Source organism: Macaca thibetana, chromosome 4 (assembly GCF_024542745.1).
Source record: "Macaca thibetana thibetana isolate TM-01 chromosome 4, ASM2454274v1, whole genome shotgun sequence".
In the NCBI taxonomy this organism is placed as follows: Eukaryota; Metazoa; Chordata; class Mammalia; order Primates; family Cercopithecidae; genus Macaca; species Macaca thibetana.
The window spans coordinates 24,989,125-25,000,651 of record NC_065581.1 but is presented as its reverse complement, the minus strand read 5'-3'; the positions used below and the strand labels follow the sequence as shown (position 1 = coordinate 25,000,651).

Genomic DNA, 11,527 nt, shown 5'->3' with positions numbered 1-11,527 from the left:
TGGTGATCAGAGTCATTACAACAGATCAGAAATGGTTTCAGCACCACTTTACCTGCAAATGGCTTTCAACATCCCAGTTTCCTCATGGCTTATCACATGGTGTTTTTGAGGGAAATAAGGTGTTATATTGTGATGCACTCTAAGATGCTTCAAAGAAACGTGATCAGATCTTCAAATGGTATTACCTGACCTGTACTTTCTTTGATTTGTGTTGGGCCAGACCTTCAGTAATTTACGAAATAGAAACTTAGTCTTCTCTCTCCTTAACATCCCCTTTAAATTCCCTTAACCTCTCTGCGTGGTATATCCTCCTCAGTCTCAGAGAGTCCAGTTCCTTATATCCTCTTATTCCCATCACCTTAAAAAAACCTACTCTTTGGAAATTATCTGTTTCCCAATTACTATAACTCAGAAATTACTGTGTGGCATACCTTTGGGAGCTTACATTTTAACAAAGAACAATACATTTAGCCAAAGGAAGGGCACTCTGAGTGAAATGTTAGGTACCAGTTGACTCAAGAATCAACTCTTATCTTGGGCTCAACTACAAGTTAATTGATCAAACAGTCTGTTAAAAATTTAATGAGATTTTAAAAATGATACCAAATCAAAATTTAAAGCAGGCATTAGCAGAATTGCTCTCAAAGAGTCAGATGGTAAATATTGTCATCCTTGGGGGATAGGCAATTTGTGAGACTGTTCAGCTCTGTCATTGTAATGTGAATGCAGCCATAGACAATACAACAAATAGACATGCCTGTTTTCCAGTATAACTTTATTTACAACAAGCAAACAATTGGCAGACCGAATTTGGCCTTGCCCTCAGGTCACAGTTTGAAGACCTCCGATTAAGGATACTTCTTTGAATTACTGAAAGTGAGCATGTGCACAGGCACATGTGCGCACACACCCCCACACACACACCATTAACCTCTTCCATGAAAATCAAGTTATTGGGCTAAATGCCTCACTAAAAGGCAGAGTGGCAAGCTGGATAAAAAAGCAAGACCCAATGGTATGCTGTCTTTAAGAGAGCCATCTCACACATAATAACACTCATAGGCTAAAAATAAAAGGATGGAGGAAAATCTACCAAGCAAATAGAAAACAGAAAAAAAAAGCAGGGATTGCACCCCTATTTTCAGACAAAACATATTTCAAACCAAGAAAGATAGAAAAAAAAAAGACAAAGAAGGGCATTACATCATAATAAAGGTTTCAATTCAACCAGAAGGTCTAACTATCTTAAATATATCTGCACCCAACACAGGAGCACCCAGATTCATAAAGCAAGTTTTTAGAGACCTACAAAGAGAAACCATTCAAAAGATCAATGAATCTAGGAGGTGGTTTTTTGAAAAAATTAATAAAACAGGCCACTAGCTGGGCTAATAAAAGAGAGAAGATCAAATAAACAATTAGAGATGCTGAACAAAATGTTACGGTTGACCTGACAGAAATACAAACAACAAAATGTTACTATTGACCTGACAGAAATACAAACAACAAACAAATTTGTCTTCCATTCAAAGATGTCCTTATTGCAGGTGTTTTACAATAAAGGCCATTCCCTCGTTTGTTTGTTTGGCTTATAGGATATTTAAGTTTGAATTGCTGTCATTGTTTTAAAATTGTGAGGTTTTACGTGTAAATCAAGATTTGTACCAGTACCATGTTGTTTTGGTTACTGTAGCCTTGTAGTATATTTTGAAGTCTAGTAATGTGATGCCTCCAGCTTTATTCTTTTTGCTTAGGATTGCCTTGGCTATTGGGGCTCTTTTTTAGTTCTGTATAAATTTTAAAATAGTTGTTTCTAGTTCTGTAAAGAATGTCATTGGCAGTTTGATAGGAATACCATTGAATATGTAAATTGCTTTGACCATTTTAATGATACTGATTCTTCCTATTCATGACCATGAGATGTTTTTCTATTTGTGTCTTCTCTGATTTCTTTGAGCAGTGTTTTGTAATTCTCATCGTAGAGATCTTTTACCTGCCTGGTCAGCCATTTTCCGAGGTATTTTATTCTTTTTGTGACAATTGTGACTGGGATTGCCTTTCTGATTTGGTTCTTGGTTTGGCTGTTGGTGGTGTATAGGAATCCTAGTGATTTTTGGACATTGATTTTGTATCCTGCAACTTTGCTGAAGTTGTTTATCAGGTAGAGGAACAAATTCGTGCATATTGGAACCATGCAAAGTGAGGAGTACCTGTAATGTCTTCTGTGTGATAAGACAAATTATGAAAATTTCATGACAGCTAAGATTTAGAATGGACCATAAAGGTCACTCAGGCCAAGTGGACTCCAAAGGAAAGATCTCCTCCTATAGTACCTTGTTTTGTGGCCATTTGCAGAGCTCTTGAGAAAAAACCATCATCAAATGCTTTCCTAACTCAGTGCACTGATTCTTAGCAAAAGCCTGTTAATACAACACTCTGACCACCAGGTGGAGTGTCAGGCTCCCTGTCTTGCCCCCTAGGGCTTTGATGTCAAGAGCCAAAGCTTTTAAAATATCATAGTGGATGCAAAATGAATTGAAACTCTGAGTCCACGTGGTGAATTCTCTCTGTGGAGCTCTCTTATCTCAGAAATCAGGTACAAGAAGAGGGCTGTAGGGCTGCTTCCTGCCTGGATGGGGTTAGCTTCCCTCGGAAGGTCTGGAGTAAGCAGGTTAGACCAACTCACCTAACTCTTCCCTTGACTAGCTGTCTCTAGGATGCTATTCTTTTTTTCCTTTTGGGGTTTCATTAAAACCCTTTAAGCTGAGGTTTGGATATAGGTTTGGGAGATATGGAGGCCACTTAACCAGTTTTGGTGGCCACCTAGTCTAAGCAGAGGACTTCTCAGGGGTCCAAGAGGCCCAACACACTGGGGGCCCACAGTGAGGTTTGGTTGTGAATTCCATAAACCTAAACCCATAGGTAGGATTTCATGGATGGCGTTCGGCCACTGTGCTAGATGTCCCTTGGTTACCTAGCAGGGGGACATAATCATAGTAGTTAGCTGGTTGAGGTTTCCAGAATTCTGGATCCTATCTGTCTTGTGGGAAATTACCTTGTTGTAGTGTACCTCCTAGTATACCACCAAACAAGCTACCCAAGAAGTCACACAACAGAATGGCTCACAGACTAAATTAAAATTCTCAAATTATAGAGTTTATTAAAACAATTTAAAATACATAACAAGAAGAAAGCTGGTAAGGTAACATAAAATAGAGAGCAAGCAGGGTGAAAGGATAGTATTATCTGAATCCTAAGGTGTACAAAGTTTTTATGTCCTCTCTCTCAGCTGCATCAGCCTTCAACACTGAAGCTATGATTATAAAGACCAGAACTACCTGAGGTTTTAGCAAGGGCTCTACAAGCAGAAGGTTCCCAGGGCTAATGACACATGCTTGTTAGAAAGACACAGGAACGGCGCCATGTATGCCTGGCTGCAGTTGTAGCTTGTTGATTAGACTTTTGAACAGTCATGGGTTTTATTTGTGCCTTGGACAGAGAACATGTGGGTCATGATAGGTACCACTGTTGGCTGGCCAGATTAAAGTGTTATGAACATTGAGTGTGCATGCATATTTTATGTATCCTGAGCATTTGGATTTTATTGTGTATTTAGCGCTTCATATGTCTGATGTACATTTAGTGCCCAAGTGCCTCGTGTATATTTATGATCTCATAAAATACTAGGATTCTCCTGGCCCATCCATTCTTTTCTATTTATATTTAACATACACGTGCTCTACTAACTGCTTTACTTAACACATCTTATGAGCTTATGACATATCCTATTTCTTTTTCTCCTTCTATAGCATAGCTGAATGTTCTCAAACAATGCAACAAATGCACACTATGAGTCACCCTTAGAGTATTCAGATCTCTCATTCTAATACATCATACAGATAAGTTTAAACTCTAAACCATCACTGTCATCGTAAACAATATTAAAACAGCGGCTTTTAAACTGTTCACTCATATCAACGTAAGTCCAATCAGTCCACTTTTTTCAGAAGCCCCAGGGTATGACGGTTGTGGCTTTTTGAGACCATGAGGCCATATGAAGCTCTGAGCATCCAGGTATCACATCTTTGTCATCAGCTCTTATTGTCTGTAATGTCAGAGTTCCTCTTTTGGTATTGACTTCTTATTTGCTGATTTATCTTTTGCACATCATTAGAAGCATTATCAGTGATGTTTTTGCAAATATCCACCTATTAAAGCTGATTTGGTCTTGTCCTTTGACACGTCCAGAAACTAAGACCTTTATCTTTTCAGCACATTAAGACATTATTGCCTTAAAAAAAAGCACATGTTACAACATGACTACAAACGTCATTTTGGATAAGCCAACTCTTTCATTTGAGAAAATGTCCAGGAACTGAGAGTGAGGATTTTATTTTTGATATAGTATGTTTTGTTGCATTTGCCCTGTTTTGTTTATATTGACACAACAAAAGGTATTGAATTTTTTTCTTTTTTTATTTTATTTTGAGACAGAGTCTCACGCTGTAGCCCATGCTTGAGTGCGATGGCATGATCTCGGCTCACTGCAACCTCTGCCTCCCGGGTTCAAGCGATTCTCTTGCCTCAGCCTTCTGAGTAGCTGGGATTACAGGCACCTGCCACCACGCCCAGGTAATTTTTGTATTTTTAGTAGACAGGGTTTCACCATCTTGGCTAGGCTGGTCTTGAACTCCTGACCTTGTGATTCACCTGCCTCGGCCTCCCAAAGTGCTGGAATCACTGCGCCCGGCCAGGGTATTGAATATTAAACCTGTGCAAATAACTACACACACAACGAAAAGTAAAGAAACTTAGTGAATGCACTTTACATAGTGTTTAACTGCTATTCTAAGGAGTAAAATCAATCAATATGTGGTATCTTTTTTATTTTATAAATCTTATAATTTTAAGAAAAGTACAAGGCAGGGTGTGGTGGCTCACACCTGTAATCCCAGCACTTTGGGAGGCCGAAGTAGGCAGATCACCAGTCAGGAGTTCAAGACCAGCCTGGATAACATGGTGAAACCCCATCTCTACTAAAAATACAAAAAAATTGCTGGGCATGGTGGCACATGCCTGTAATCCCAGCTACTCCGGAGGCTGAGACAGGAAAATTGCTCAAACCCAGGAGGCGGAGGTTGCAGTGAGCCGAAATCACACCATTGAACTCCAGCCTGGGCAACAGAGCAAGATTCCATCTCAGAAAAAAAAGAGAAAAGTACAATTAGTATAAGTAAAATATATACTTATAAGTATTACAGATATAACAATTTTCCTCAAAGAGGTTTAAGATATTACATCCATGAAAGTGAAGCAATGATCCTAGAAATTAAATATGAGTTTTGATATTAAAAAATCAGATATGTATCACCAATAGAATCTTTTTGAAAGAATGACGATAGCATAAACTTCAACAAAATAAATAATGAATCCAAGAAAGATGAAAATGTAGGGTTCAAGAATCAGTGTAGAGGAAAGAAACTACTTGACTTGTCTAAATGAGATGTATATTTAAAATTAATAACACAACATTAAAATCTAGATTAGACATTGGCAAACGTTTTCTGTAAAAGGGAAGATAGTAAATATTTTCAGTGTTTGATCCATATAGTCTCTGTTGCAACTACTTAGTTCTGCTGCCGTAGTGTGAAAGCAGTCATAGATAATATGTAAATGAATGGGCAATAAAATTTTGTTTACTAAAGGAAGAAGTAGGCTAACCAACCCCTGTTCTGGATGATTGTAACATAAACATGGCAAGGTCAAGGCATGATGGAGAGATAGGAGGGAAGTTCTAAAAGCATGATAAACACACACACCCCCGATGTCGGGAAAAAAGTCAAGCCAATATATGATGTCTTTTCTACACAATCATTATTATTTGAGTTTTCTTGACAGTTTATCAGATCTTTTATAAGATATTTATTTTAAATCCAATGGGTCAGCTGAAACGAGGTATCAATTGGAAGTGTGTTCAACTGAAAGATAAAGATTAAGAAGCTATTCACAGTAGCCAGGCGTGGTAGCTCATGCCTGTAATCTCAGCACTTCGGTAGGCTGAGGAGGGCAGATTACCTGGGGTCAGGAGTTTGAGACCAGCCTGGCCAACATGGCAAAATCCTCTCTACTAAAAGTATAAAAATTAGCTGGGCACCTGTAATCCCAGCTACTTGGGAGACTGAGGCAAGAGAATTTCCTTGAACCCAGAAGGCAAAGGTTGCAGACGAGATTGTGCCACTGCACTCCAGCCAGGGTGACAGAGCAAGACACTGTTTCAAAAAAAAAAAAAAAAAATCTATTCACAGTAGAACGTTAACTGTAGTGTGGTCAGTTATTTCAGTCCTAGGTTAATTAGTTCTTATTTTGTTGATCTTGAGTTAAGCTCTACTTTCATGAAGTCTACTTCTGAACTGAGTCTTGAAAATCCCAATTCAGTCCTTGAGTACAGTCTGACGTTAGGTATCATCTGTTACTGAGATTCTTTGTTGTTTCTTCTAAAACAATTTTAGAGCTGCAGTTTGTAGCAAGGCCCCTTAAATAAGTATGAGGGAAAAACAGGAACCATCTGTTGATGACAAGGCAGTATAGGCTTGGTTTATTATTATCGGCATTATCAGTTTGGAGTTTAGAATCTATTTAGAGACAATATTATGAACACTGAAGACACTGACAAATCTCTGAGGCCTTCTGATTTATCCCATGTGGTATATGTCATATTGAAAGGTAACAACGTGCTAGCAGCCCTCACTCGCTCTCGGCTCGTCCTCGGCCTCGGCGTCCGCTCTGACCGCGCTCGAGGAGCCCTCCAGCCCGCCGCTGCGCTCTGGGGGCCCCTCTCTGGGGCTGGCCGAGGCTGGAGCAGACTCTTTCTCCTCATGGGCAGGTGTAGAGGGGGAGGCGCGGGAGGAAGCCCGGGCTGCGAGCAGCGCTTGCGGGCCGGCGCGGGTTCCGAGTGGGCGCGAGCTCGGCGGGGCCCGCACTCGGCGCAGTCAGCCAACGCCTGCTGGCCTTGATCAGGGTACGAGCTCCCTCTGGACTGCCAGAGTGCCCGGCCCAGGTGCCGGAGAGATCCTCGAGGACCGCCATTGAGAGGTGAAGCCGACTGGGCTTCTGGGACGGGTGGGGACTTGGAGAAGTTTTACGTCTAGCTAAAGGATTGTAAATGCACCAATCAGAGCTCTGTGTCTAGCTAAAGGTTTGTAAACGCACCAATCAGCGGTCTGTCAAAACGGACCATTCAGCTCTCTGTAAAACAGACCAATCAGATCTCTGAAAGTGGACCAATCAGCTCTCTGTAAAGTGGACCAATCAGTAGGACGCAGGTGGGGCCAGATAAGGGAATAAAAGCAGGCCACCCCCAACTAACTGAGGCAATCTGTGTGGGTTGCCTTTGATGTTGTGGAGTGGCTATTGTTTTGTTTTTGGGTGTTAAGTGTTCATGGAGATGTTTTAGGTGTGTGCTGCGTTTATGTGCTGTGACACTCATCGCGAAAGTTTGCAGTTTCATGTCAAAGCCAGCGTAGACCACGAACCCACCAGTAGTAATAAACAATTCCAGACACACCATATGTAAGAATTGTAATATTTGCCACGAGGGTCGGCGGTTTCATTTTTGAAGTCAGGAAGACCAAAAACCCCCCAATTCTGGATACAATATGTAAATAGCTAAATGGTAAGAACATTTATATACATAGGGACATGATCAGGCCTTTAGCAGTTTAGTGTCAGTCTTTGTGAACATTGCATACCCCAAGTTTTATGTACTGGGCCTTCCACGTCACAACCCCATTGTAAGTATCTTAATGGACTCTTATCCTTGTTCCTTCTCATCTCCTTATGTGTTTTAAAACAATTTAATATGTGATTGAGCCTTTTAATTTGGCCTGTGAGCTTCTGTTTCATGACCTCTGGGATAGTTTGTCTTGCAGCATTATACTTGGAGGCTGTCTGTTGCATCAAGGTAATTTTCCACGTGGCGCCACCTGTTAGTCATAGGTCATTAAACGTTTCTCTACTCTAAATTTATAGAACCCTACGCAATGTGTGTCATTATCTCTATCTGCTGAGAAAGCAGACTTTGCTGGCATGTAAGTCGCATAGCTAGTAAGGGACAGGCCCGGGACTTGACTGTGGTCTTTGGACCATACTCTTTCCACCAAGCCACACCTGTCCTTCTGGCTGTGCCAGGCAGCCATGATTCTTGATCAGTCAGCTGAGAGTTGGGCATTCAAGACTTCACTATTAGCCAGTTATATTCTAGAAAATTCTCCTTTCTCGTGAGCTGAAATTTGCTTCTTTGTAACTTTGATCTGTTGATTCTACTTGTATTCTCTAAAGCTAGTCTGCGCAGCCCATAGCCTTTGGGCCAATACAGCCCAGGATGGTTCTGAATGGGGCACAACACAAATTTGTAAAGTTTCTAAAAACATTGTGAGATTTTTTTGCAATTTTTTTTTAAGCTCATAAGCTACCGTTAGTGTTAGTGTATTTTATGTGTGGCCCAAGGGAAGCCAAAAGATTGGACAACCCTACTCTAAAGGAACACAAGGCAGTCCTTCAAATATTTGAACAATTTAATCTTCTCGACTCCTCTCCAGACTACACATTTCCAGCAACATCAGCTGTTCTTCACATGGTAGTTGTGTTTAGATGTTTCATTGTCTTTGGTTTGTGACACGCTTTCCAGCCTTGAGCAGAGCGTTTCAGGTGAGGTCAGGCAAGGATAGAGCACACAGCAGTACAACTGCATGTCCTGAACAGAATGCTGCTCCTGTTGTGAAGCAGCAATATTTCAGTTTCTTTTTGTTCTGGCAACTACATTATTTGATTGGTCTTGATTAGAGTCAAATAACCTGTTTTGCACTAGTTCCTAAATTGTTGTTTGAAGAAACACTGGTCTACCAGATGTAATTGCCTTTTTAAAAAGTTTTCAGTGCTAAAACAACAATGTATCAAATCCTAATTCAAAGTTCAACAAGTTTGTTTACTTAGGAGTCCTTCAAAAGGCATCAATACACAGTGGTTAAGAGCATGGACAGTGATCTAAATCCCAGTTCTGCAAACTGTGTGAACTTGGGCAAGTTACTTAACCACCCTGTGCTTCTACTACTTTGTAGGTAGACTGGAATTACAATAATAGTACCTATCAGGGAAGGTTGTTACAAAGATTAAATGAGTGCACATACATGAAAGCCTTAAAATAGGGCCCAGTATGTAGTAAACATTCAGGAAAATACCAATTAATATCATACAACACACACTACGAATCTCCTGAAAGAGAATTCTGTGGAAGAGGGTTTGAATAGTGTTTCCCTAGGTCTTTATCACACTGAACCATTATCAAGACTTTGCCCATTCTCTGTTCATGCAACTGATACCTGGAACCCAAATACAGGATGTTGTCATATGTATTAATATATTTCACCCTATTTTCAGTACCTTATTCCAGCCTTTATATACCCCTGGAATGCTGATTCAGTCATTCATTCTATTAACTACCACCTCAAATCATATAAAATAAGCTAAGTTTCCCTGAGTGACTTACTGCTATCAGTAAATCTAGTTTGCAGTTGGCTACATGGAAGTACCCTGTACATCAGCCCAAGTGTTTCTTCACCTAGGACCCATGGATAGTTACTGGATTTACATCAGCTAGGGGTCTGGGGGTCCCAGCATTCCCTACTGCTCATTCTCAAGTTGCTGTAATGGGAAGTGTGAAGGGAGCGGGGAATACAAATTCATCCTGTCAATGTCCCTGTCATCACCTCATGAAGAACATGTCAGGGCAAGCCAGCTTGGATGTCCTGAGTAACTGACTGCCTTCCATTCTCAGGTTTATAATCCACTTGGGTTAGGGTTTCCAGAAACAATGTGCTCCTGCTGAGACGTTCAGGGCCAGTCAGCAACTTCTTGTTGAGAGATTTTGATCACTTGCAGCCTTCTCTTTTATTTTAGTGGTAAAAAAAAAAAAAAACAAAAACACATCATTTGGTCTATGGAGCCCCTGGTCCCACCTCTTGCCTTTCAGAATCCATTTATCTCAACTGCTATCCCTGGTCATTTCCTGGCAGTGTTAGAAGATAAGAAGCTTTTGAATTCCATGCAGTAACTAGTCCCTTTTCTCCCACCAAAACCCCGCCTTTCTATCCTATTTGATAACGGTTTAAGGAGTGCTGTTTCCTCGTGGTTGTTGGTCAGTTCTCTGTTAACCAACTGGAAAGAATTAAGATCTCTCCAGTTTGGAATTGTTTACAACAAAAAAATCTATTGCCAGTCACAAAAGTTGTGCACAGGGAACATTTCCTGAGTTGGGGACCCAAGTCCAGTGCTCTTTTATTTCATTTGGAGTTGCAGCCGTTAAGTTGACCTGGCAGGTGGCAGAGGGGCTCACAGGGCCTCTCAGGGCCCCAGTGCCAGCCTCAGCAGTAATGATGGGATACACAGAGCACCAAGAGGAACCTCAACCAGGCTGCCTTGTTGTGATGCCAGGGTACAAGGGAAAAGGGGAGGACCATGAGGCCCTCTTTTCCTCTATCACTACAACATGTCCTGTCGGTTCTTGGACTGATTATATTTCCTAAATCATGGGTGAATTCATGTAAATAATAATGATAATTGAAGCTTACATTGAGCATTTACTGTGGGACCAGATACAATGCCAAGTGCTTTATTTTTTAGGTTTTTTTTTAGAGATGGGGTCTCACTGTGTTGTCCAGACTGGTCTCCAACTCCTGGGCTCAAGTCTCCCAAGTAGCTATGACTACTGGCATGCACCACCGGGCCCAGCTCCAAGTGTTTTAAATGTATTATCTCCTTTAGTCCTCACAGCTCTTTAAGATAGTAATTATTATTCCAATTTTACAGGTTAGAAAATTGTGAGTAATTTGTCTAATGTATCCAGTAGGATTAGCCCTAGATATGTGTGTTAGAAAAAAGGGAGACAAACAAAATGTAGAAGTTTATTTATTTTTGTCTCTCATGTATAAAAAGGCTGGAAGTAAATAGTGCGGGGCTGACCTGGTGCTCCAAGGTGTCAAGGTCTATAGCTCCTTCTGTGTGGTCACCCACTATTGTCCACATGTAGCTTCTTCCTTGTGGTCCATGAGGACCACTCAGGTTGGAGCTAGCATGTCCTTATTCTACCAGCCAGATAGGAAGCAAACCAAAAAAAGAGGTGCTCCACCTTTTAGGGATGCTTCTCTGAAGTCCCACATAATATTTCTCTTTCTGTACCATTGAATAGAACTTAACCATGGCCACACCTAGCCACAGAGACTCGGAAAAGGCTGGTCTCTATTGCAGGCAGCCAGGTGCTCAGCTACTCCACTGATACTCAGGGCTTTTATTTATTTATTTTTGAGACAGAGTCTCGCTCTGTCGCCCAGGCTGGAGTGTAGTGGCACGGTCTTGATTCACTGCAACCTCCGCCTCCCAGGTTCAAGCCTCCTGAGTAGCTGGGACTACAGGCACCTGCCACCATGCCCGACTAATTTCTGTAGTTTTAGTAGAGATGGGGTTTCCCATTGTT

At 41.1% G+C, this 11,527-nt stretch overlaps 1 protein-coding gene across 2 annotated transcripts in view; it reads left to right on the top strand.

The window, feature by feature from the left end:
- RIPOR2 (RHO family interacting cell polarization regulator 2) overlaps positions 1-11,527 on the top strand; it is a 239,407-nt gene that overhangs the window by 49,173 nt on the left and 178,707 nt on the right. The window lies entirely within an intron of this gene.